The sequence below is a fragment of the Danio rerio genome, chromosome 5 (genome assembly GCF_052040795.2).
Source record: "Danio rerio strain M-AB ecotype USA chromosome 5, GRCz13ab, whole genome shotgun sequence".
Taxonomy (NCBI): Eukaryota; Metazoa; Chordata; class Actinopteri; order Cypriniformes; family Danionidae; genus Danio; species Danio rerio.
In genome coordinates, this window is record NC_141025.1 from 59,892,145 (window position 1) to 59,919,081 (window position 26,937).

The window sequence follows — 26,937 nt, forward strand, 5'->3', positions numbered from 1 at the left end:
TGCTCTTTGTTTATTCAGTTTGTTCGTATCGAACTAAGTTAACTATTGCACCGAGTGCAAACATGTTAGCACCACAACCAAACTTTACCCTCGTGTAGGGTTTTTACGGCATTTTGTGACCAGAATAACACACGCGGCTTTCTGACGCTACCTGCCGTGTGCATCTAAGTTTCTGGAAAATGCTGAGTTTTTTTTCTCTCATTCGCCGTGCGGTATCAAACATTGCATGAAAAATACACGCTTAGAGCAGTTCCTCGAATCAAATATCTCGTTTGTCGCAAGAGGGCATGAATGAATTCCCTGAATGAAAGAGCCAAATTGCAGTTAAAGTCCACCATTTAATAATTCGACTACAGATGTCCATGTAGGGTAAATACCATCACTTTCTCCTGTGTGTGAGTATTTTGACTAAAACTCGCGCGTGCCCAAATAGACACTCCCACACCCTGCCACTTTAGTTCCTCAGACACTCCCCCCTAAACAGAGCTGGACACGCCCACTTTGCTGACTTTTTCCAAAGTAGAGGTGTGAAAACACCCTGCTGAAACGAGGGGGTTTTATGGCCCTTTAAGTCAGAACTATTAAATTCCCTGGCTTTCACTGACTAAAAACTTAATTTACATTATATCTAAAGAAATAGACTATTTATAGAAATAGACTATAGAATTTACAGACTGTTGTTGTGCTGTAATAATATTAAGAATATAAATATAATATTAATACTTTTCGGGATTTTTTTTAAACACAAATTGAGCCTCTCAAATTATTTTAAACATGTTTGATGCTGTTCAGGATTTTAAGTCGAGCTGATCACTGCTCTTATAACCTGCCCTCCAACCTACAGCCAATGAAAATATGACAACATAAAAATTTATTTGCTTATCGAAGGCTGTAATAAACTCATTTGCAATTAAATTAAAGGCAACCACTGCAGTAATGGTGATCCACATTGTAGTGGCCATTAGCATGCTTGAGTAATAGTTTATTTAAATTTTATTTATTATTTAAAAATATTAAATAAAACATAATTAAAAACCTATCTTGGCTTTAAATTACTTGAAATTATGCCACATTAATTACTCATCCAGAAAAGACTTTGCAGAAAAAAAATGCTAAATCCTTCCAGTAGGTGGCACATACAGATCAGTAGTGAGGACCAGTAATGACATTACAAATGCAACTAAATATTCTACATTTGATGAAATAAAATGTATTACATAGGGCTGGGCGTTTTTTTTTTCCGATTAATTTGAATTTACGTTTTGAAGACGATTTAATTTGATATTATATCGAGAAATCACAATTAAAAAAAAAAAAAAAAAAAGATACATTATAATGGCACCAATGCGCTTTGGTTCATGGTTTTGGTTTCTATACACACACCGGCACTGCCCAGCCACGATTTAGGATGCAGTTTATATTTCAGCCGCGCCACAGAGCGCCATCTGATTAGTTTTATGTTAAATATCATGCAAATGTGCGTGTCTGATGTGTGATAGTTTAAACTGTCATGTGCGCGCCGTGTCGTGGCGCTTCTGGTGTGCTTGACTGTCTGTTAAAGCGTGAAGTCATGTAGGATTTTACTTGTTGCATTAGTCTGAGTTAGGCTAAGATGCGACACCGGTGACATCACTATTCCACCGTGACACCGTCGCCACATTTGTTTTTTTTAAGTATTCATTTTTTTTTTTTTTTATTAAACATTTAATTGTAATAAATGGAAAATATAATTATAAATAATTGACTTAAAACGAGAGCATGCTCTATAATTAAAATCTAAACATAGCTACAGTGCGTCATATTTCATTTACCACGTGAGGAGAAAAGAGGAGTCGAATTTACAGAAAGAGGATGGCGGACAATTTATTGTCAAAACTAGGGCTGCCCCCAAATAGTCGACTAAACTTTAGTCGATATGAAGAGGGCTTGGTCGAATACATTTTCATTAGTCGGTTAGTTGCATAAAAAAAAAAAAAAAATCACGTGAAATTACGCAAATCAAGGGCTGCGCAGTCAGTGTATGACATCAGAAACGAGAGATCAACGCCAACGCCTAAACGCCTCCACTGTATCCCTTCCACATCCACTCCATCAGAGCGCATGTTTTCAAAGGCCGGCTTCATTGTGAACAAGTCGAGAAGCTCCCTTCTTCCCAGCAATGTGGACAAGCTGGTGTTCCTCTCACATAATATGAAAAAAATAAAATTGAATTGAAAGCTTAGGTAAGAATGCTTAATTTCCTTTTTGTAGTGTTTCTGTTTGCTATCCGTTAGGCTATATATATATATATATATATATATATATATATATATATATATAAAAAAACGGGTATTTTATTTTTATATCGGGTAGGCTATACAAATAAATAAATACATATTATTTTTATTTTTTCATTTTTATATAATGCAGAAGTTGTTTTTTATTCTGTTAGAAAAATTAGTCTGATGTTTTTAATTTGTTGTTTCAGGTCAAGACTCATCCGTCGTCTTAATGGCAGTTTGTGGCTTTGCTCTGATATTTTTGATTTGTATTAGTGTTCTTTAAATTATTTGTTCCACATTTTGTCGTAAATATAGTTGTTCTAAACAATTCAATCATAATTAGGCTGTTAATTTGTTTGCTGCCTTCTTTTTTTATTCTAAGTTTTGGCGTTGTGCGATGTGCATTTATTAAGTTGTTCTTTTTTGTTAATTTTCCTTTTGAACAATATAAAAATTACATAAATTTTAATTTTCCACTGTATTAAAAAAAAAAAGTATTTTAAAAACAGTGTATTTAAAAAAAAACTGCGTTTTTGCTACAGTATTTATTTATTTTTATTTTTTGCCTAGTTTTGTACTAGGCCTAAGTTGCTAATAAGTTTATTTGATTTATTTTGAAGAAAGAATTTTAGTTTATTTTATTAAAAACAGTTTTTTTTGTTTGTTTGTTTGTTTGACATGTAACTGTTACAGTTTGTATTTTTGATAATAAATTATTAAAATGCACAGGCAGTCTGATTGCTGTTTTTATGTCATAATTAGCCTATAACGTTCTGGTAACTGATTTTTGTGTGTAAGCACTGTATTTAAACGCTTTACTATTTCGTTTTAAGCGCTTAATTTTCGTTTTGAATGCGCTAATATCATGCTTTAGCATTTTCTGTCACGTGGAAGTGTTAAACTTCAACTTGGACTATATTCCTAGTATATACGCAAGTTATTATATTAATATCATAAATGAACGATTATTTGATTAATCGCAAAAATGCAGGAATGTTAGTCGACTAGGAATATCTTTAGTCGGGGGCAGCCCTAGTCAAAACGCAATGCAAAAGCGCCTGTTTGGCAATATTTTGGGTTCAAACCAAATGCAAAGGAGAACCTGAAGACGTTAATGAGGCAATCTGCAAACTTGCCTGACAAAGGTGGCAGTATCTGGAAACATAACTAATTTATACACGCACCTTTATGTTTAACTATGGGTGGGTCACGGATAGATCAATGGCTTTAAATAGGCAACGCATACCCTCATTTAAAAAAATTACGCGACCATCATATCACAATGTTTAATAATAAATATCTTATTTTTTTATTAAAACGAGTGATTTAGCAATGCCGCAGCATTGACAATCCAACTGCAGAGAAACAACATCGTGGCAACGTGAGCCCTTTTTCCGAAGTTCAGCTATTCTTTTTCCACTGTGTGCGCATCCTGTGTGTGCGCGCGTCTTTTATAACTGATGCCGCTCTCTTCAAAAACCGAAAGTTGCTTCTTCTGTCTGGCAATATTTCGGCTTTTAATGAATGAAAAAAAGAGGAAATGAAGAAACGCCCACTCCCACGGTGATACCGGTATTACCGGTGTTGTCACATGTCGATTATCCGGTGGGGAAATTTCCTCACCGTTACAACTCTAGTCTGAGTTCATAAACTCGATCTCAGCATGTATGAAGGACGTTAAAACCTGCCATGTGAAAAACAATGCCGATCTTTTGGTTTAAACACGAGCAGAGGTGAACTGCTGTAGCAGTGAAAATGAAAGTACCCGCCCCCATGATGTCATTTAGCGGACCTAGTTGAAAAGGCAGCATAATATAGAGAGTGGTGCAAAGCGAGAGAGGAAGAGAGAAAAGAGGAGCGTTTTTTTCGCAATGAGACTATTTTCAGTGATGTTCCCTCTTCAGTGACTGATTTGTTGTACCACATGGAAAGTAGTAAATATTTTGGACCAAGTTACATGTGTTCTCTTTCATTTACCAGCTGCAACGAAAAGAGAAGGGAGTTCAGCCCGAAACTAATATTATTCGGCCCTGGAGTAATAAGTCAGGGCTCGAAATTGCGACCATTCAATCACTCAAGACTTTCCGCTGTCAGATGGCAGGGAGGGAGCTTTTGTGACCGCGGGGAATGCAAACAGCTGAAGAGTGAAAAGTACATTGAATCTCGATGCGTTGCATGCACTGCGCGTTCAGCCAACACAATCTCATGGCAATTCGTAACTTTTTTTATATGCTTCCTCGTGAGATCAGGCTGCAACAGTGCAAATGTTCGCTAAAACACCATCGACAAAGAAGCTTGCCTTTACTGAGTTTAAACTGATGCGGGTTATAACAAAGAACAGTATTGCACCAGTGGTCATCGGGAGAATCCTGCTCTACCCCCCCCTTATATATTGGGTCGGCTGACTTGCATACTTTTCCACAAACACAGAAAAAATGTAATTCAGCGAGTAACAAGGCTGAGCATTAAAACGACACAAACCGAAACCAAAACTTTTAAAAGGAAGACTTTTCTTCCTTTCTTTTGTCTATTCTTTCTTGAGGTGTATATTATTTTTCTACTTAATTACTGATGACTGCTTTGCAGCTTTCAGCATTGAATTGAATGATTTATTATAAAATTTTGTTTGTTTTGTAGCAGAAATATTATTTATTAAATTGACATGCATATAAAAACAATAGTACAAAATAAATATTTATTACAGCAATGCTTCATTTGTGTTTGATGCAAACCATCAATTTATTTTTAATAAAGTAACAGTAGGACTATTTATAGCAGATAACTTGCATTTAAAGCACATTCAAGGCAGCATGATAATGAGAAATATAATTCATTGTTAGTATTATTGTCATCAGTGTCATCATTAGGAGAAGCACTCTACCAACGAGACCAACAGCCTGTAAGTACATTTAGACTTGTTTCAGTTGTTGTGTATGGTTTGAGTACTTGTTTTCAGCTGTTTGTGTAAAGTTGTAGGACATTTAAACTTGTTTTCAGTTGTGTATAATACTAGAAGTGTTTAGCCACTGTTTCCTTGGGTACTATAAGAGCTTGTGTGTTGAACGCGGACGGTTTCGCATCGTCCGTCGCAGTTTCGGGTGTGTTTTTACTCTCGAGGCATGTCCAGCTAAATTCAGTCAGCTAGTGCTCTTGGTGTCCAACTAAATTCAATCAGCTAGTGCTCTGGGTTGTATAAAAGCAACTAGTCTCACCGTGGCAGCGGTCTTGGCAGCCTCGTGTGAAGACCGCCTCGTGTGAAGACCGACGAGTGTAAAGACCATCGACTCTACCTGCGCCATCGACTTTACCTGCGCAACTCCACCGAGCAAAGACACCGACAAAGCACTTGAGTACTTTACTTTCTTGTGTAAGAATCAGCTCTTTGGTTTAAATCATGTTTAAACTTTGGGGATTCGAATCAAAGATTTGAACATGATTCACATAGAATTATTTAAAGCTACACTTAACTTAAGTATTTGTCCAGCAAATAGAACGTTTAGTGTAAAGCAATTCTGTATTATATTATTATGTGGCCAACAATAACAATATAAAAACAGTATTTAATTATTTAATGAGCAAGGTAGCAGTATCTGAAGCTGAGGCATTAACTTATAAAGCACACAACACACCAACACGGATCTTAAAACAAAACAAAAGTTTATTGCTTCTCTATAACACAAAGTACTAATCTACGTAAAAAAAAAACAAATGCACATACATACACACACGCACAAGCAGTTTTAGGAGAGTTTTGACTTAGTGGATTCAACTTCTAGCCTTTTCTATGTTCTTAGCTTTACAACCTGAGAGAAACCATAAAAGCAGAGAATTTCGCTATTCTTTACTACTTAAACATAAATCACACCAGTGTCAGCAATGGATAGAAACCTTGTTTGTGCTACTTGCGTTCTGATGGAATTTTTGGTTTTCTTAACTGGTCCAAAGGGAAATCCCGGCAAAGCTGATTGGTCAGCGTAGCAAGTTCAGTGACGTGATGGAATTTCCTCGTCGGTGAAAAAAGGTTTCTTTAATCGGTTGCTAGGGATACGAATGTTGGACGAGGCGGCGTTTGAAGTCCTTCCTGGGTTTCTGTAGTTACGATGAGTTTCAGAGTTTGGATGTGTTGACCCGATGGCTTGTTGTTGATGTGGTTGCACAAGCAGATCGGTGGTTGAGCCGCCAGCAAGTGAAGGTTGCGGTCTGCTCCGTGATGTAACGAGGCTTCCGGCAAGGCAATGTAACGGCCACAGCACGAGAAGAGTGACGTCCGGGCAGCGACGGCGGTGACGACTGGCAAAGATGACCGGCAAAAGATGACGATGAAATTCCTAGTTCAAAGTTTTATAGGCTTTGGTAGAGGCTGGTTCTACACAATACTTGTTCAATCAGAGAAGGTGCAGGGAGGAGTCACACCCCAATTCCGCCCTCTAGAAGGCCGGGTTGGCAAATTGTGTCGGTGCTGCTTTGATAGCATAGTTGTTAAAATAAAGTCTCATAACATGGACACCTTTCATAGTATGGTTTCTTCATATAAACCAATGCATTTGAAATGTTCTTAGCTTTCAATCAATACCAAACATGAAGTATTTCACAAACATTCTGTAGATTTCATTTGTCACTGAGGGCTATTACTCAATAACTATTCATAACAGTTTTGTTAAACACATGGAACATGTACACACAAAAACCTACAGAAACATAAAGCAAATGTACATTAATCAAATAAACTGTTTTACTTAAATGTCCATTAAACTTTGGAAGCGTTTCTGATCACTTTTGTGTCTGCCTGAGAATGTGTATTCTTTGCAGACGCCGGTTTGGTGGGTTTTTGATTGTAGAGCCTCTTATTGTTTTAAGGTGTAAAGTTAATTAACACGCAACTGTGATGTTGACTGGCTAGTCATCCTGTGGATTGCCTTTTGCTGGGTGCCTGTGGATTGCTTTGAAAATGAAATCAAAGCTCAGACATGTAGGCACCAACCAATCTTTTAAGGATAACATGGTCTGTGGCTTGTTCGGTTCTGGAACGATCCGTTGACTCACTACATCTCCCCCATTTGGATGGTGATGTTCCTGGCATGAACATTGGCAGACACTGGAACAAGTGGCATAGGTAGAGAGAGAACAGACACACAAGACACAAACCACATTTCCATTCCATAGAGTTCTGGTGCAGGTTTTAGCTTAAATTGTTCGGGTTAAGAACACAAGGTGTAGTGTAACATTGCCTGAAATAATTTAAATTTAGTTATTTAGCTAGTTTACTTCATTGCGAGTATGGAGTGGCGTTAGCTTCAACTTAAATGAGCAATAATTCTGCAGCGATTGACACTAATTTGGGAGAAGGAGTCAATCCTACTTTTAGGCCCTGTGCATGAATTTGCAAGTGTTCCCTGTAGAGGGGACTGGAACTGCAAATTAGTTAGGGAGAGAGAGAGAAAGAAGGAAATGAAGAGGCACAGTGATGCAACAAAACAAGGTAGGTTAAAAACCAGCAATAACAGTGTTGCATACGTGGAGTGGCTCCTCTCTTACTAGAGGTTGATCTAGCAGTGCTTTAGGGAAGAGAGTATTAGTGTTGTGTTTAACTAGGTGTTTCCTAGAATGTCAAAGATTATGTTAGTGTGTAGAGGGTAGAACAGTTGATCTGTATCAAGTTGTGGTCCTCCCCCAATTGTTGTTCAATAATGATGAAGCAGTCAAATGTTCATCCAGTAATGGAGGTACCGGAGTTTGGCATGGGTCAGGAAGGGTTTCAGGACTGAACTGAGGTTTGTCGGAGGAGTTACGACCCGAACTGAACTTTTGGGAGCCTGAGGGCTTTCACCTGCAAGTGTTTGTTGGTTCAGGTGGTTGTTGCTTCTCCGCTCGGCGACTAGTCGGGCTGAATATGTTTTTTCCTTTTCCCGTTTCCTGTCCTCTTCTATGCATTTGAGAAACTCTTTCATCATCAATTTTACCAGTTCTTGAGGGTCAAATCCCGGTGGGGTATTTTCCTCTTGCTGGGATTGAGTCTGAGCGTTGTCCGGGTGGAAATTTTTGGAGTACCTTCGTTGACTTCTTGGACTTGATGATCCAGAGTTTTGATTTCTTCCCTTGGAGGGAATACTGGATGGTGACCAGCTTTTGTTTGACCCCCATTGATTTCTTTCCTGGTGGTGTTCAGGTGAGCGTCGTTGTCCACGCGGTCCATCCCAGTGACTGTTCCTCTGTTTAAATCTCGTGTCAGCGTAGGAGTTCCGTTGTCTATTAGACGAAGACGCATTCCATGCTGGGGATAGTGGTCTCACGCTGTTTGGGCGTTGGGCACCCTCTAGTGCCAGTTCTGGATGGGTGTTAAAGTCAAAAACTGTGGCAGTTTTAGTGTTTTTCTCTAACACCATCTTTTGTTTGTCGTGGGCTTTCTGTGTCAAATCTCGCAATTGCTGGATGCTTCGTGGGCATGCGAGTACTCCGAGATGTTGGCTTACTGCAGGATGGAGGTTTCTCAGGAAGAGAATCTTAAAGTTCAGGTCTTCTTCCATATTCGGTTCGTTGCGAGTTCCGAAAAAGGCTTGCCTGAGTTGGTTGTAGTAAGCATGTGGGGACTCATTGCGAGCTTGTTTTGTCTCCAGAGCACTTAACAGTCCTTTATCTGAGTCAGGGTTTGCAAACTCTCTGATGAGGGCTTCTTGGAGCAAGCAGTAATCGTTCTTTACCCGAGACGGCTGTCGGTCCAGGAAGCTGCGCACCTCAGTGCTGGAAGTGGCTCGAAGCAAATATAGTCTTTCTTTATCAGAGACATTGGGTCTCATTTCCAGGTGGAAATCAATGTCTTGCAAATAAGCGTGGACCTCCAACCCACCTGACACACTTGGAGTAAACTTGCCAATGTTTCTGGCCAGACTGTATGACGATCTGTGACTGGCTATCACAGGCTCTCGTCGCTGTGGGGTAAGGTAAGGCTCTTCAAAAGGTGTTGGAGAAGATCTTCGGCGTAGTTTCTCACCTCTTTCAATAGGTGAGAGCTCAGGGACAGGGGATCCTGTCCTACTTGGCAGGGGCGAGGCTGGTGCACATCTTGTCTTTGGAGGTTTATAGCGCAGTGCATAGGCATGCCTGAGTTCACTGGCGGACTCCTCTTTGATGTCATCCACTTCCTGCATTAGTCTGTCGATCTCATGTCTTGCTTCGCTCAGGTGAGTTTCAAGGGCTTTGATTCTGGCCTTCTTGTCTCTTAAGTCCACCTTCGCTTCTTTCAGCAGTTGTTCAGCATAATCTAGCTTGTTAGCGACGTCAGCGTGGTCTGCTTTGGCTTGTTCTCTTTCTTCTGTGACGACTTTTAGGGCTTCTTGTAGTTTGTCGATCTCCTCTTAGGTACCTTCATCCATCTCATTTGGCTGTTTCAGACGTTCCTGAGCCTCTAGCTCTAGCTGCTCGATGCGGGCTCGCAGGCGTGTCAGCTTGTGTTGGAGTTGGGAGACGTGTCTGTCACTCAACTTGAGGGTGGCTATGAGTGTGTGACTCAAAGTACCAGTGATTTTGGCCAGCTCTTTGTGGTTGAAACTTTGACTTGGGTCTTGCTTCATGATGCTGTTTATGTTCTCATCCAATTGGTTTTGCGTCAGGGGCTGCAGTGTTTCGGCTGCTTTAGGGAGGAGACTGCCTGTTACAACGCTCAGCCAGGTTTCCAGGTCCTTCCAGTGGCCAACAGGATCTTTGGAGTGAGCCATGTTTTACTGCGGGGGGAGGACTTTAACTGACACAGACCTTGAAGAGAGATAGAGAGGAGAAAGAAAAAACAAGGTAGAACAACGCAAACAGACAAGGAGAAATGGTAATGTGCAATGTTAAGTGTGTTCTAATGTTGAGTGAAGTGTGGTTCTCTGGAACTGTGGCCCTCTGGTGTGTACGCGTGTCTAACTGGTAGTCTCTGTGGAAAGAGTCAGTAGCACAGACACAGTGAGAGAACAAAGAAAAACAAAAGTGATAGGGAGAATAAGGAGTAGGGTGAAAATCTGTACTTTCCACTTTCCTAGAGAGAGGGTTCCATTAGCTTTTGTTAAATATAAAAATAAGATTTCTAAACACAAGGACTGTGGTTGCTGTTAAACTTTCTTATGAAGTGACAGAAAGTAGGACAACAATAACAGTATTGGCTTCTGAATAGGATTGACTCTGTACACCAAATAAATTGTTTCTGGATGCGTGTTCAGAATTGAATCAAACAACGCCTATCTTCTTGTTGACCTGATGAGTGAGAAAGGAGGGGTGAGATCAGACAATTTAAACAATTAAAAGTGTTCAAGTGTCCCAAAAATCTATTAAATGTTTCTAAAATTCTCTGCTTTTTGACTTTCATAAGCACAATCTTTAAACCAGCATCAATAGTCTAGTTAAAAGAAGATAACTAGTAGAAAGAGATAACAAAGGATTTAGTTTTCTCTTAGCATTAGGTGTATTTAAGGATGTCAAAACAATGGCACTGTTGAGTTGATACTCAAGAAGGGTTAGTTTTATATAGTAACCACTTAGCCTATGTAGTAGAAAAATCAGAATTTTCCTTTTGAAGTTGGCTAATTGGAGGGCTACTGCTCTAAGACTAGGCTCAAAAATGGCTTAGGTTGGTACCGTTACAGCTCACTGGGCTGTACTGTCCAATTGCATCAATGAAGCAGCAGGGGGAGCGCTGTCTGTTAGCAGGCTTAAAATAAACTAAATTTAATAGACTAAATTCAATTTTGAATTGAACTTAACTTTAAATCTGTAACGTGGTAATAACTTTTATAAGGTATCATTAAGATTGATAAGAACACTTATGACTAAATTTAATTATTAATTATTGCTAAAATGATAGAGCCATGCATAAATGAACCATTAATGAAATTAAAATTTCAAAACAATGAAGTTGGTTAGAGTAACATTTAATGCAGTTCATCATTAAATTAAACAATTATAATTTATTTAATCAATGAGTCTTATCCGTATAAATCAACAGTTATAGGAAATGGGTGTTCCTAGATGTTGATGAATGGAAAAAGTATACTTGAATAAGTCAGAGAGCATTAATTTATAGTCATAAAAACAAAACTATAATTCATCACTAATAAAACCAACAGCTTATGTGTGTTTTGATCGTGTATAAGTAATGGAAGGATCCAATTGCAAGTAAAAATACTTTATTGACGTAGTCAATATAGTATCACAAGTCCACACAAAAAGAAATAAACAAAAACAAGCTATATTCCGACTCAATCGGGGATCAGGAGAACAGACAGGGAACCGAGAAGCTAGGTCTCAGAAAGGGACTCCACGCCAGTCCTAAACACAAACAAAATGATCAGCAGAGAATTAACGAACTGACACGAGACAAGAGACACGCTGCCCAGATATAGCCGAGTTAACAAGTCGCAGCTGGCAGGCTAATCAGGACAGCAGGACTCCACATAGCACGTGACAAAATCACTGACGTCAGACACACGTGGAACACCAAAACAAAACAAAACCATGTGACCAAACAGACACTCAGAAGTGCGCACACACCTACAACCGTGACATTAACTCCTCTCCTACGAGCACCTCCTGGTGCTCCCAGAAGAGCTTACCTGTCGATTATAATCATCGATGAGAGAGTGATCCAGTATGTCCTTTGCAGGAACCCAGCTTCTCTCCTCCGGACCGTAACCTTCCCAGTCCACCAAGTACTGAAAACCTTGTCCCCTCCGTCTTGAATCCAGAATGCGCTTAACCGAATAAACGGTTTTCCCATCTACGAGACGAGAGAGGGGGGGGGGTGGGACCGGAGTGGGCGGGTTAATGGCCGTATGAAAAACGGGCTTTAATTTGGAAACGTGAAACACGGGATGTATTCTCCTGTACGCTGGAGGAAGTTTGAGGCGGACAGCCACCGGACTTATGATCTTGGTGACAGTGAACGGGCCAATGAATTTAGGTGCAAGTTTATTACATACGGAACGCAAAGGAATATTCTTAGTAGAAAGCCACACTTTCTGACCAACGACGTAAACGGGAGGCTTAGACCGGTGGCGATCGGCTTTAGCCTTGGTGCGCGCACCCACTTGGAGAAGGGTCTGTCTGGCCCTGTTCCAAGTGCGTTGGCACCTCTGGACAAAGGCTTGAGCGGAGGGGACCGCGATTTCGGTTTCCAGACTGGGAAAAGCTGGTGGTTGGAAACCTAGACTACACTCAAATGGAGACAGGCCCGTAGCAGACACTGGTAATGAATTGTGTGCGTACTCCACCCATGGGAGTTGCTGACTCCAAGAGGTGGGATTCTGAGAAACCAAACATCGTAACATACGTTCGAGGTCTTGGTTGGCCCTCTTAGTTTGTCCGTTACTCTTTAGATGAAACCCAGAAGAAAGACTTACAGTCGCCCCTAATAAACGACAGAATTCTCTCCAGAATTTATAGACAAACTGAGGCCAACTTTCAGAAACCACATCCATCGGGAGGCCATGAATGCGAAAGACGTGATTAATGACAGCATCCGCTGTCTCTTTGACTGAGGGTAATTTGGGCAGAGGAATAAAATGAGTAGCCTTCGAAAACCGATCCACAACGATCAAAATGACCGTGTTGCCAGCAGATGGCGGGAGACCTGTGACAAAATCTAGCGAAATGTGCGACCAGGGTCTCGAAGGCACTGACAGCGGCTGAAGGAGTCCAGCGGAGGGCGATTGGAAGTCTTAGAAACAGCACAAACAGAACAGGCCAAAACAAACTCCAGTATGTCCCGAGCCATAGCTGGCCACCAGAATCACTGTTTAACCAGAAATAGAGTGCGACTTACCCCTGGATGACAAGCCACTTTGGAGGAATGTCCCCATCGAATGACGTCAGACCAAATCTCCACTGGCACGAATAAGCGGCTCGGTGGGCATCCGGACGGGGGCGTTACCCCTTCCAAGGCGAGGCGAACCATACTTTCGATCTCCCATGTCAGAGCAGAAATATAAATTCCCTGAGGAACAATGGACTCGACAGCGGTAGTGCGCTCGGTAAAATCAAAAAGACGGGATAAAGCATCGGGTTTGTTGTTTTTTGAACCCGCTCGATAAGAGATAGTGAAATCAAAGCGTCCAAAAAATAGTGCCCACCGAGCCTGCCTAGAGTTTAGTCGTTTGGCGGACTAGATATATTCCAGGTTCTTATGATCGGTCCAAACGATAAAGGTAACCCCCGAACCCTCCAACCAATGGCGCCACTCCTCCAATGCGAGTTTGACTGCCAACAACTCCCTATTACCAATGTCGTAATTACGTTCTGCGGGAGATAATCGGTGTGAAAAAAAACGCTCAAGGATGCATCTTGCCGTCCAAGGACGCGCGCTGGGACAGGATAGCTCCAACTCCTACCTCTGGTGTGTCAACCCCCACCACAATCTGCTGAGACGGATCAGGAGCCACCAGAATAGGAGCTGAAACAAAGCAGCTTTTTAATTTTGTGAATGCAGCCTGCGCTGCACTCGACCACCTGAAGGCAGTCCTGAGGAGGTTAAAGACGTCAGTGGAGCAGCGAGCTGGCTGAAGTTGCGAATAAAACGCCGGTAAAAATTAGCGAAGCCCAAAAGTCTCTGCAGGGCCTTGCGCGACTCTGGGATTGGCCAATTTACCACAGCCTGAACCTTCTCTGTATCCATGCGCACCCCCTTGACTGACACGATGTGTCCTAGAAAAGGAACAGACAGTGCATGAAAAACGCATTTCTCCGCCTTGACATAAAGCCCATTCTCTAGTAGCCTCTGGAGCACTCGCCTGACATGTTGCACATGTTCCTGGAGAGAACGAAAAAAAATCAGAATGTCATCCAGGTAGACATAAATGAACTGATCTATCATGTCTCGCAGCACGTCATTAACGAGTGCTTGGAAAACTGCGGGGGCGTTGGAAAGTCCAAAGGGAAGAACACAATATTCAAAATGCCCCCTGGGGGTAAGGAATGCGGTTTTCCACTCATGGCCCTGCTTCATGCGAACCAAATGATAAGCGTTGCGGAGATCTAATTTTGTGAAATAAGATGCTCCCTGAAGACACTCGAATGCTGAAGACATCAGTGGCAAAGGATAGGTATTCTTCACCGTGATGTTGTTCAGCCCTCGATAATCTATGCATGGTGATGGAGTGACCCATCCTTCTTTTTCATCACCCGCCCCTGCCGGTGATGAAGAGAAATATATTTCTCCATGGCCTCCCTCTCAGGAGCAGAAAGTGAGTATAACTTGCCTTTAGGCGGAGATGTCCCAGACAATAAGTCTATAGCACAGTCATAGGGACGATGGGGGGGAAGAGAAGCAGCTCGAGAATTACTGAACACTCTCTTCAGGTCGAGGTACTCACAAGGCACGTTTGACAGGTCCATGCGCTCCTCCTGAAACACAGAACAAGACACAGCAGAACAAGCAGACGTAAGACAAGATGCATGACAGTTTTCACTCCGTTTCACTCCGTTAACGTTCTGAGTTTCAGAAGCCCAGCACAGGGTTGCTGGCAGTAATGTGGTAGTAACAGAGGGTTTATTTAACTTTATCTCACCCATCAGTAACCTCTTACCTACTGATGGGCGGGGTCTTTTACTGGACATGAGGCCACTCGATGTCCAGCACCTCCGCGATACAGACAGAGTCCCTCGTTTCTGCGTCGCCGCGTCTCTTGCACCGAAAGACGAGACCTGCCCAATTGCATGGGCTCCGGATCGGCAGCACGGGAAACTCGGGGACCATTTCAGAGGGTGCACTCAGTTGAGCGCGCGTCTCTCTGCGCAGCAGTCGAGCATCCACGCGAATAGCCAGATCTATGAGGCCATCAAGAGTTTTGGGCAGATCCAGGGTATAAATCTCATCCTGGAGATGATCCGACAAGCCATGGAGGAACATGTCCCATTGCGCCTCTTTATTCCAGCCGCACTCCGCTGCTAAGGTCCGAAACTCTATGGAGTAATCCGCCACACTGCGGTTTCCTTGATGGAGCTCGGCGAGAACTCTAGCTGCCTCTCTCCCGGAGGCTGCTCGATCGAAAACTTTCTTTAATTCCTCTGAGAACGAGTTGAAGGAGGAACAGCAGGGCAGTAGCAGGGAGGGTGAGGAAGGCAAGGTTCAGGTGGACGGCTTATTGCCTCAGCGGCTGGCGCCGGATCTGAAGATGATGCCGCTTCCTGTGAAGCCGCCCCGGTTGTCAACTGCTGAACCTGCGTGGTGAGTGCAGACATTTGATCAACTAAGTTTTGAATGGCTAGATTTGTGTTAGCCAATAATTGTTCCTATCTGTCAATCCTGACGTTGGTGTGGTTTACGAACTCCGTAAACTGGGCAATACTTGCTGGATCCATTGTCTGGGCAGTTCGTTCTGTTATGATTGTGTACAAGTAATGGAAGGATCCAATTGCAAGTAAAAATACTTTATTGACGCAGTCAATATAGTATCACAAGTCCACACAAAAAGCAATAAACAAACAAAAACAAGCTATATTCCGACTCAATCGGGGATCAGGAGAACAGACAGGGAAACGAGAAGCTAGGTCTCAGAAAGGGACTCCACGCCAGTCCTAAACACAAACAGAATGATCAGCAGAGAATTAACGAACTGACACGAGACAAGAGACACGCTGCCCAGATATAGCCGAGTTAACAAGTCGCAGCTGGCAGGCTAATCAGGACAGCAGGACTCCACATAGCACGTGACAAAAACACTGACGTCAGACACGCGTGGAAAACCAAAACAAAACCATGTGACCAAACAGACACTCAGAAGTGCGCACACACCTGTAACAATGTGAGTTCAAACTGATCGAATTCAACAGGCCAAGTACAGCAGGAAAAACAAAAATAAAATAAAATAATAGTGATTAAACTCACCAGTTAGATCATGCACACTTTTATTAACTTTGCGTTTGTCAACTTTTCCAAGGTGAGTAAAGAAAAATTACTGAGATGCAAGAGTTATTTTAAGCATCATCCATACAATGCATTTAGGACCACTAAATGCTACGTGCTATCTATTAGCCTTCACTGCTACTGGAAATGCATAGACTTCAATGCAAATACGTTACCGTTAGTTTAGCTTAGCTTCACACTATGCTCTTAGTTTACAATGCAAGCTGGCGCTGGCGGACTGCACATGTGCGCTTGAATGTAATTCCGGCAAGTCTCTCTGTACTTCCGGACCAAGGTTGCTGCTATGGCAACGACCACAAAGTGGAATATTAGCAAGTTTTACAGTATCACTTGAGATAGCATCTCACACTGTTCAAGCAAAAAGCACTAGTTAGATTTTATATCTTAACAGTACTGAACGATCTCAACTCATGAAAGTGAGATAAATTAATCAACAGGATTTCTGAGATTAATACAAATTGTGACAGAGATATGGGGAATCTCAGCACTCTGTGTTAAGTCTGTGTAGACTGCAAACACATCCGTGGATTCAAACCACAATTTTAATTGATCAATTTCAAAACTTCTCCTATAAACTACGCTAGGCAGCTCTCTCTGAGCTCCGCGTTTTAAATAATTTACTAAGTATTAGCAAATTACAGGGCAACAAGAATTTAGTTAGCTATGCTAAAACAGTTACCAGGAGAAAACAGTTGAGTTTCCATCCAGGAATCGCGGCGTACGAAATCATACTGTGAAGGCCTGATATATGAGATAAGCACAAAGGAATACGCTTTGTCTTTCTCTACATGTGCTTTAGAGCAGCTTACAGTTTGTCTCGGCGGACAATTTAAATGCAGTTTTACTTTCTTAACAACACTACATGCAGTCAAGCAATAAAACAAATGGCACCACAATGAAATTGTGCAGTAACAAAACTTCTGTTCTTTCTAATCTATTCTTTCCGGACAAAAATAGAAAAGATTAACAACGTGGTTTCTGAGTTTTGTGCTTTAAAAGTTAGATCTGCTTGCCCAAATTATTCTCCACCACTATGTAAGAATCAGCTCTTTGGTTTAAATTATTTTTAAACTTTGGGGATTCGAATCAAAGATTTGAACATGATTCACATAGAATTATTTAAAGCTACACTTAACTTAAGTATTTGTCCAGCAAATAGAACGTTTAGTGTAAAGCAATTCTGTATTATATTATTACGTGGCCAACAATAACAATATAAAAACAGTATCTAACTATCTAATGAGCAAGGTAGCAGTATCTGAAGCTGAGGCATTAACTTATAAAGCACACAACACACCAATACGGATCTTAAAACAAAACAAAAGCATATTGCTACTCTATAACACAAAGTACTAATCTACGTAAAACAAATAAATGCACATACATACACACACGCACAAGCAGTTTTAGGAAAGTTTTGACTTAGTGGATTCAACTTCTAGCCTTTTCTATGTTCTTAGCATTGCAACCTGAGAGAAACCATAAAAGCAGAGAATTTCGCTATTCTTTACTACTTAAACATAATTCACACCAGTGTCAGCAATGGATAGAAACCTTGTTTGTGCTCATTGCGTTCTAATGGAATTTTGGTTTCCTCAACTGGTCCAAAGGGAAATCCCGGCGAAGCTGATTGGTCAGCGTAGCAACTTCAGTGACGTGATGGAATTCCCTCGTTGGTGAAAAGGGGTTTCTTTAGTCGGTTGGTAGGGATACGGATGTTGGACGAGGCGGCGTTTGAAGTCCTTCCTGGGTTTCTGTAGTTACGATGAGTTTCAGAGTTTGGATGTTGACCCAATGGCTTGTTGTTGACGTGGTTGCACAAGCAGATCGGGGGTCGAGCCGGCAGCAAGTGAAGGTCGCGGTCTGCTCCGTGATGTAACGAGGCTTCCGGCAAGGCGATGTAACAGCCAAAGCACGAGAAGAGCGACGTTTGGGCAGCGATGGCGGTGACGACTGGCAAAAGACGACGATGAAATTCCTAGTTCAAAGTTTTATAGGCTTTGGTAGAGGCTGGGTCTACACAATACTTGTCCAATCAGAGAAGGTGCAGGGAGGAGTCACACCCCAATTCCGCCCTCTAGAAAGCCGGGTTGGCAAATTGTATCGGTGCTGCTTTGATAGCATAGTTGTTAAAATAAAGTCTCATAACATGGACACCTTTCATAGTATGGTTTCTTCTTATAAAACAATGCATTTGAAATGTTCCTAGCTTTCAATCAATACCAAACATGAAGTATTTCACAAACATTCTGTAGATTTCATTTGTCACTGAGGGCTATTACTCAATAACTATCCATAACAGTTTTGTTAAACACATAGAACATGTACACACAAAAACCTACAGAAACATAAAGCAAACGTACATTACTCAAATAAACTGTTTTGCTTAAATGTCCATTAAACTTTGGAAGCGTTTTTGATGGCTTCTGTGTCTGCCTGAGAATGTGTATACTAGGGCTGCACGATATTGGAAAAAATTGACATTGCGATATTTTTTTCCCCTGCGATATATATTGCAATATTTTTTATATAGATATATACTTAAGACTAGGGCTGTGACGGTCACCATGACAACCGCGTCACCGCGGTGGCCAGTTGCCACCTCGGTTGTCCATTACCACCGGCCGTAGTATGTGACGTCACGCACTTTAAAACATATATACAAATTACTGTTATGTTGCCAAGTATTACATATCTGTTAGAATATAACATTAGGCACGATTCAGCAAGTTCAAGTTCAACCATTATCTTGTTAGAAAACGAACTCTTACATCTGGGAACATTTTGGATTCGTGCCGACCGAGAAAGGTGAACGAATCAATTTGAATTAAGCTTTTTGTAGGGGTGTTTTAAATAAAGTGTGTTTTAATATTCACTGCCGAGAGTCCAAACACTGAGGAGCAAATCCACGGGTCCCGAACCATGCAAGCCAGTGGTGATTGACGGCGAGGGAAATAAAGCCATGTAGGCTTAATCAACTCCTGTCTTCTAAATGCAAAAGCCCAGCTCAGCCAGGCATGACAGAGGCATTTGCAAAAATGGCCAGATACAAAAGAGAAAGTGATAAATAGAAGACATTGACAAGAAATGGAGTAACATAGGCTATTCGGTAACTAGTTAAGAACGCGCCGCTCCGCAGACTAGAGAAAACCTGCGTTGCGAGAAATGCGGGCGGCGGAACAGAAGCAGAAGCCCTCTCTCATATGGTTGTGAAAAAGTAGCATGTCTGTGCATTTTCGCTACAAGCACACCGTCTGACAGTGTATTGCTGGAAACATTATAACCCCATTCTTCACTTAAACCGGACAAAGTCAACATGTTAGTTTTTCTGGCAAATAATTTAAAATATGACTACAAAAGGTGGATAGAAACTACGCTGTTTTTTTTTAAACATCTGACTTATATTGTTACTAGGTTAATATTTTCTTTTTACTTATAATTATTAATATTTATATTATTATTACACTGATTAGTAAAGTGCCATTTAGGCTATTTGTTAATTTCTTAAAAATGTAACGTTTAATTGTTATTATTATACGGTTTCAAGCAGTACAAGTTATATGATATTTAACTACAATATTTATAAATAGTTTTGTGTTGTTTTATTACCGAAAGTTCAAAAATAAACATGTACGTTTATACGGGTGTTTTATTTATTAATATTTAATTAAGTTATTCCTTAACCTTACATAAAAGGTAAATTAACGTAGGTAGGCTACATTATTTGTTGATGTATGAGATCTAGGAACATGTTTGCCAGTAAATAATACTCTCACCACTTAAAAAAAAAAATGAATAACTTGCGTAAAGGATGCAATAAAAAATGCAAGCGCTTAATCATTCTTCACTCAATCGGATTCGTACGTGCAATAAGCCGAGGCTATATTGCGCCGACAAGAACAAGCCCTAAAACTAAGTCTAGAGAGAGAATTAATACTAGTTAATATTAATGATTATAAACACGAACTGCGTTGTATGATAAACGCATCACAATGATGTTGTGATCTTTTCTGAAGAACAGATAAGTTGTCACCGTCTCCCCAGCCAGGTTTTCATCTGCTTTTTTTCTTCCTCTCGATACAAACAATAAAGTATCAGCGCCAGACCAGTGGTTTAAATTATATTTTACTCTCCTGATTTCTTTTCTTTTCATTAAAATTTTTTTTTTAAGTTTTGTAGGCTATTTCATATATATTTTTAAATATTATCATTCAGCCTACCTGCAGCGCATGAGGTTGTGTGCTGGGCAAATCCCCTTTACTCATGCTACCCATTTCATTTATGACACTTGACTTGGCAGGCTGATCATCTTTAACCTCAAAAGGTGTTTTTAACTTGAGAACGCTTCTGCACAATGTGATGTTTCTTATTACAACTGTTAGTGGTGTCAAAATGAAAGCAAACATTAAAAAGGGTTTTGTTTTATCAATTGTATAGTTTAGTTTTAATAATAGCTAATGTATATAATAAATTATAATATTAATTATTGTGTAGACTACAGTGTCCAACAAAACAATTTTATTAGGTTACTCTAATAGACCAAATCCCTAACTGAAAAACGAATGTGAAAATGAGTAGCGTCTCTGCTAAAATTAATTTAACGACAAATTTCTTTTTTCCCCTTTAGAGATCAAAAGAGCTGTATTTAAAGAATTATTTAACAAAAACATGAATTGAATGCCCAGTTCTTTCCCGTGTGAGTTTGGTGCACCTCCACGTCTGCGTTTTTAAGGTTACCCTGACCTGACGGGACCAGATCTCTGTATTGCTTTAATTTCTCAATTTTCATAACTGCATTGCATTTTCATATGGTAAAATATCAAAATTTATGTTCTGAAAGTAGTAGGAATGACGGGAGTGTTAGTAATTAATGACAGGAAGAACTTTCACTTTTGAGTGAACTTCTGTCACGTTATTTTAGTATGATAAAATAAACAAAATAGTAATGCAGTAAAGTATTTTTCGCTCTGCCAAGCCTTCTCTGTTGCTGTATAGAGAAGCAGCCTGCTCAGTCTCCTTACCCCGGCCCCACTCCGCCCACCGACTCCTGAACGTTTCACTCACTCACTCACTCACTCACTCACTCACTCACGCGGGCATGCACTGCGGTCTCATGGGGAAACGCAGCATTTTGATATAATGTTTTTCTTGTTCCCAAATACAAATAATTTATCAAGTATTGTTTGAAATAAGTATTCGTAAAAACACGCTATTCGTGCTTTTCCGAATACTGTATTCCGGTTCGGCTCCACCCATAATATATATATAATTTTTTTTTTTTTGCTTTGCATTGCACCCTCCTGCGATGTGACTATCACGGATGCGCACATCGCGATTGCGATGCTGAAACGATATATCGTGCAGCTCTAGTGTATACCTTGCAGACGCCAAAAGACACGCGAACCATAAGGTACTTCTCAAAAACCGGTTTGGTGGGTTTTTGATTGTAGAGCCTCTTATTGTTCTAAGGCGTAAAGTTAATTAACATTCAACTGTGATGTTGACTGGCTAGTCATCCTGTGGGTTGCCTTTTGCTGGGTGCCTGTGGATTGCTTTGAAAATGAAATCAAAGCTAAGACATGTAGGCATCTTTTAAGGATAACATGGTCTGTGGCTTGTTTGGTTCTGGAACGATCCGTTGACTCCCTACACTTGTTTTACTTAACTTTACACTTATTTTTGTTTTCATTGCAATTTTATTATGTGTTTACTAATTCCTGTTGTTACTAACACTCGCAAAACACAGGAGGTACGCTGCAGGCGTAATCCTCACAACCTTCGTTCAATACATGTATCTACTATTTCACAACTCTCTCTCTCTCTCCGTGGGCCTCTGGAATTGTCAATCAGCTGTTAACAAGGCAGATTTTATTACCTTCATAGCTACATATTCTGACTATAATCTCATTTCTCTAACTAAGACCTGGTTGAGGCCAGAGGACACTGCTACACATGCTACTCTTTCTGCTAATTTCTCTTTTTCCCACACTCCTCGTCAGACAGGGAGAGGGGGTGGGACTGGACTACTGATTTCCAAAAAATAGAAATTTACTCTGAGACCGTCCCTGCCAATAATCAGCTCCTTTGAATTCCATGCAGTCACCATTATCCACCCCTTCTACATAAATGTGGTTGTCATCTACCGCCCACCGGGTACATTAGGTCACTTCTTAGATTAACTGGATGTTCTTCTCTCATCTTTTTCTAATTATGACACTCCCTTGTTGGTGCTAGGTGACTTCAACATTCACATTGAGAGACCGCAACCTGCTGACTTTCAGACTTTCCTTGCCTCTATTGACCTCAAAAAAGCACCTACTTCTGCTACCCACAAATCAGGTAATCAGCTAGACCTTATTTACACACGACATTGCTTCACTGATCAAACACTAGTAACTCCACTACAAATATCGGATCATTTCCCTCTGTCCCTCAACATTCACATTACTCCTGAGCCGCCACACACTCCAACACTGGTTGCCTTTCGCAGAAACCTACGATCTCTCTCACCCAATAGACTATCCACCATTGTTTCAGACTCTCTTCCTCCATCTTGCAAACTTTCTGCACTTGATACGAACAGTGCCACTGATACACTCTGCTCCACACTAGCATCATGTCTAGACAGATTATGTCCTCGTGCATCCAGGCCAGTCCGTGCCAGTCCTCCTGCACCCTGGCTCACGGATGCTCTATGTGAGCATCGCTCAAAACTTCGGGCTGCAGAGAGAATTTGGCGGAAAACTACAAATCCTGCACAGCTCTTAACATACCAAACTCTTCTGTCTTCTTTCTCGGCTTAGGTTACTTCTGCAAAGCAGACATATTTCCGTCAGAAAATCAACAATACCACTAATCCTCGCCTACTTTTTAAAACCTTTTCCTCCCTCCTCTATCCTCCTTCTCCACCCGCATCCTCCACACTTACTACTGATGACTTTGCTACATTCTTTTGCACCAAAACTGCAAAAATCAGTGCTCAATTTGCTGCACCTACAACAAACACGCAAGATACACCACCAACACCACACACACTCATGTCTTTTTTCTCAGATCTCTGAGTCTGAGGTGTCCAATCGTGCTATCTAGCCATGCAACTACCTGTCCACTTGATCCCATTCCCTCTTATCTCTTGCAAGCCATCTCTCCTGCAGTCATACCAACACTGACTCACATAATTAACACATCTCTTGACTCTGGTTTATTCCCCACTTCATTTAAGCAGGCTAGGGTAACCCCACTGCTAAAGAAACCCAACCTGGACCATACGCTACTTGAAAACTACAGACCGGTATCCCTGCTTTCATTCATGGCCAAGATTCTGGAGAAAGTAGTGTTCAATCAAGTCCTGGACTTTCTTACTCAAAATATCTTATGGACAACAAGCAATCCGGCTTTTAGAAAGGCTACTCAACTGAGACTGCCCTGCTCTCGGTCGTGGAGGATCTCAGACTGGCTAAAGCAGACTCAAAATCATCAGTCCTCATCTTGCTGGATTTGTCAGCTGCTTTTGACACTGTAAACCACCAGATCCTGCTATCTACGCTTGAGTCACTGGGCGTTGCGGGCACAATTATACGATGGTTCGGATCTTACCTCTCTGACAGGTCATTCACGGTGTCTTGGAGGGCAGAGGTGTCCAACCTACAGCATCTAAACACTGGGGTACCTCAAGGCTCTGTTCTTGGGCCACTTCTCTTCGCCATCTACACATCATCTCCAGCTATACCTCTCTTTTCATCCTGATGATCCCTTGGTTCCAGCTCGCATCTCAGCCTGCCTGTTGGACATTTCACACTGGATTAAAAGATCATAATCTTAAGCTTAACCTCGCAAAAATGGAAATGCTTGTAGTTTCTGCCTACCCGACTCTACACCATAACTTTTCAACCCAGATGGATGGGGCAACCATTACTGCATCCAAAATGGTGAAAAGCCTTGGAGTAACGAATGATGACTAAACTACTCTGACCACATTTCTATAACTGCTCGATCGTGCAGATTTGCACTCTATAACATCAGAAAGATCCGACCCTTCTTATTTGAACATGCAGCTCAACTCCTTGTTCAACCTCTTGTTCTCTCCAAACTGGATTACTGCAACTCTCTACTAGCCGGGCTTCCAGCTAACTCTATCAAGCCTCTTCAGCAGCTCCAGAAAACAGCAGCACAAGTGGTCTTCAATGAACCTAAAAGAGCACATGTCACTCCGCTGCTCATCCGTTTGCACTGGCTGCCAGTTGCTGCTCACATCATATTCAAAGCTCTGATGTTTGCCTACAAAGCGACTTCTGGCTTTGCTCCTTCTTATCTGCCCTCACTTCTGCAGATCTATGTGCCCTCCAGAAACTTGCGTTCTGTGAATGAACGTCGCCTCGTGGTTCCATCCCAACGAGGGAAGAAATCACTTTCCCGAACGCTCGCGTTCAATCTGCCCAGTTTGTGGAATGAACTCCCTAATTGCATCAGAACGGCAGAGTCACTCGCTGTTTTTAAAAAAACGACTAAAAACTCAACTATTTAGTCTCCACTTCACTTCCTAATCTGCAATTGCCTCTCTGGATATACCACTAACTGTATTCAAAAATAAGGGTGTCACGATCCTCCAAATCCTCGATTCGATTACATTTTCGATTCTAAAGGCACGATTTAATTCGATTTTCGATTATGAATAATTAATTAATTAATGACCAATTAATTATTTGTAGCCTACCGTTTAAACTACCTGACCTGCATGGTCTTTGTTTTACCCATAAACAAATCATACAGTAAATGAATAAAGGCAAGATACACACATAATTACCACCTGTCAATCACTTTTTTCTGCGGAACTCGTGAATAGGCAATGATCTGTGTCGTTATAATGGCATCGGTAAAAAAGACGCACAACCAACAGGAACCAGCCAGCAGTATCTGAGGTGTGCGCTAAAATGAATAAGTACAAGTGAGTGAAAGATTGAAGCAGTCCTCTGACTGCCTGGACCTGCTGTCTCGAGCGCATGGCTGTGTGTGCGTCCGTGTCTGTGTGGTCACGTTATGTGCATTTTTAGAGTTAGAGAGGAAGGAGGGCTGCTCAGAAATGCTTCAAGCCACTGTGGATGTCAAATCATTGTCATTCTAAAATGCCATTTAAAAACAAAGGCAGTGTAAACAGGGCCTGAGTGTGTACTTTTCGCGAGCGGATTTGCTACGGGGGCGGGTTGTTTCTATTTTTTGATTCGATAATCGAAACGTGGTTATCAGCCTAATTTAGACACCGGATCGATAACAATAATCTTGAAAATGGTATTTATTGGCCGATAACAATATGGCAGTCCATATATTGTGCATCCCTAGGTGAACATCCTCAACCGTCTTTGCTCAAAGACAGGCTAATGGCCGCTATTAATAATATTAAAAAATGACACTATTGTTATAAATAAACTGTTGTGTAAACATAGTTGCAATCTAAACAACCTCGGTCTTGACTAAAAAAGCATCAAAACATTATGTTGGCAAACAGCAGCAATATAAGTCAAACTGTAGAGTGTCTTCTGCTTTTTGCTGTATGTGGTCGAAGTAATACACAAGGGTAAAGAGGCGGTACAAGTGCTGTCACTGGCAAAATATTGCACGATTATCAGCCAATCAGATTCAAAAACCAGACAGAACTGTGTGTGTGTATGTGTGTGTATGTGGAGTTATTTCAATGACAAATGTCGTTAGGGCAGTATTAGAAGTCGAGATCGCATTTATGTAGCTTACGAGCATGTGGATCTCTTTGCTTGTGCGCCGATTTCCTCTTCTCGTGCACAAAACTTCTTGCACGCCCCCTCAAATATCAGCTGCTTCAAGAGCGCACAGATCTTCTTGTGCGCTCTCAAACGAATGCTGCTGAAGTGCGATTTAGTGTGTTTATGTAATGATTATGTCTCCAGCATTTATTAGATTTTCTTAAATATTTATTAATGTCTCCAATAAACCTACAGAGCGACATTAATGCGTCCTGAAGTAAAGTGAAATGGCTATACGTTGTGTTTGCTGGTCCCACTGATCACGTACCTGTCAGTCAGCACGTCACCTTAAAGGGTTAAACAAATGACGCACAGCACAACTACGGAAAAGTTCACGCTGTTATAATTCACTTAGTCTTTAATACGTTTTGTTGTGATTATTACCCGCTATTAAAAAAATTAAATGTTTTGAATGAGAAGCTGTAATGTAGCCGTGACGGGATGAATTTTGGCGTGGTGCCCTGCCAGTGAAGAATAATTAATAATATAATAATAATAATATTAAGGGGAAACCATGATGTTGAAGTCAGAACTATTAGCCCCCCTTATAAGAATTATATATATATATTTTTTTTAAATTTCCCAAATGTTGTTTAACAGAGCAAGGACATTTTCACAGTATGTCTGATTATATTTTTTTTATCCTTTTAGAGAAAGTCTTATTTGTTTTATTTAATCTAGAATATAAGCAGTTTTAAAAAAATTTAAAAACCATTTTATGGTCAAGGTTATTAGCCTCCTTATGCAATTTTTTTTGATAGTCTACAGAACAAACCATCATTATACAATAACTTGCCTAATTACCCTAGCCTAGTTAACTTAATTAACCTAGTTAACCCTTTAAATGTCACTTTAAGCTGTGTAGAAGTGTCTTGAAAAATATGTAGTAAACTATTATGTACTGTCATCATGGCAAATTTAAAATAAATCAATTATTAGAAATGAGTTATTAAAACTATTATGTTTAGAAATATGTTGAAAAAAATCTTCTTTCTGTTAAACAGAAATTGGG

At 40.8% G+C, this 26,937-nt stretch overlaps 1 protein-coding gene across 4 annotated transcripts in view; it reads left to right on the top strand.

Moving 5' to 3' along the window:
* The window catches only part of taf6 (TAF6 RNA polymerase II, TATA box binding protein (TBP)-associated factor), a 155,974-nt gene that overhangs the window by 3,447 nt on the left and 125,590 nt on the right, over positions 1–26,937 (top strand). The window contains exon 2 of one of the 4 annotated variants that reach the window (XM_087251754.1): positions 22,387–22,491. The gene's annotated coding sequence lies outside the window, so the exon portion shown is untranslated. 4 annotated transcript variants of the gene reach the window in all.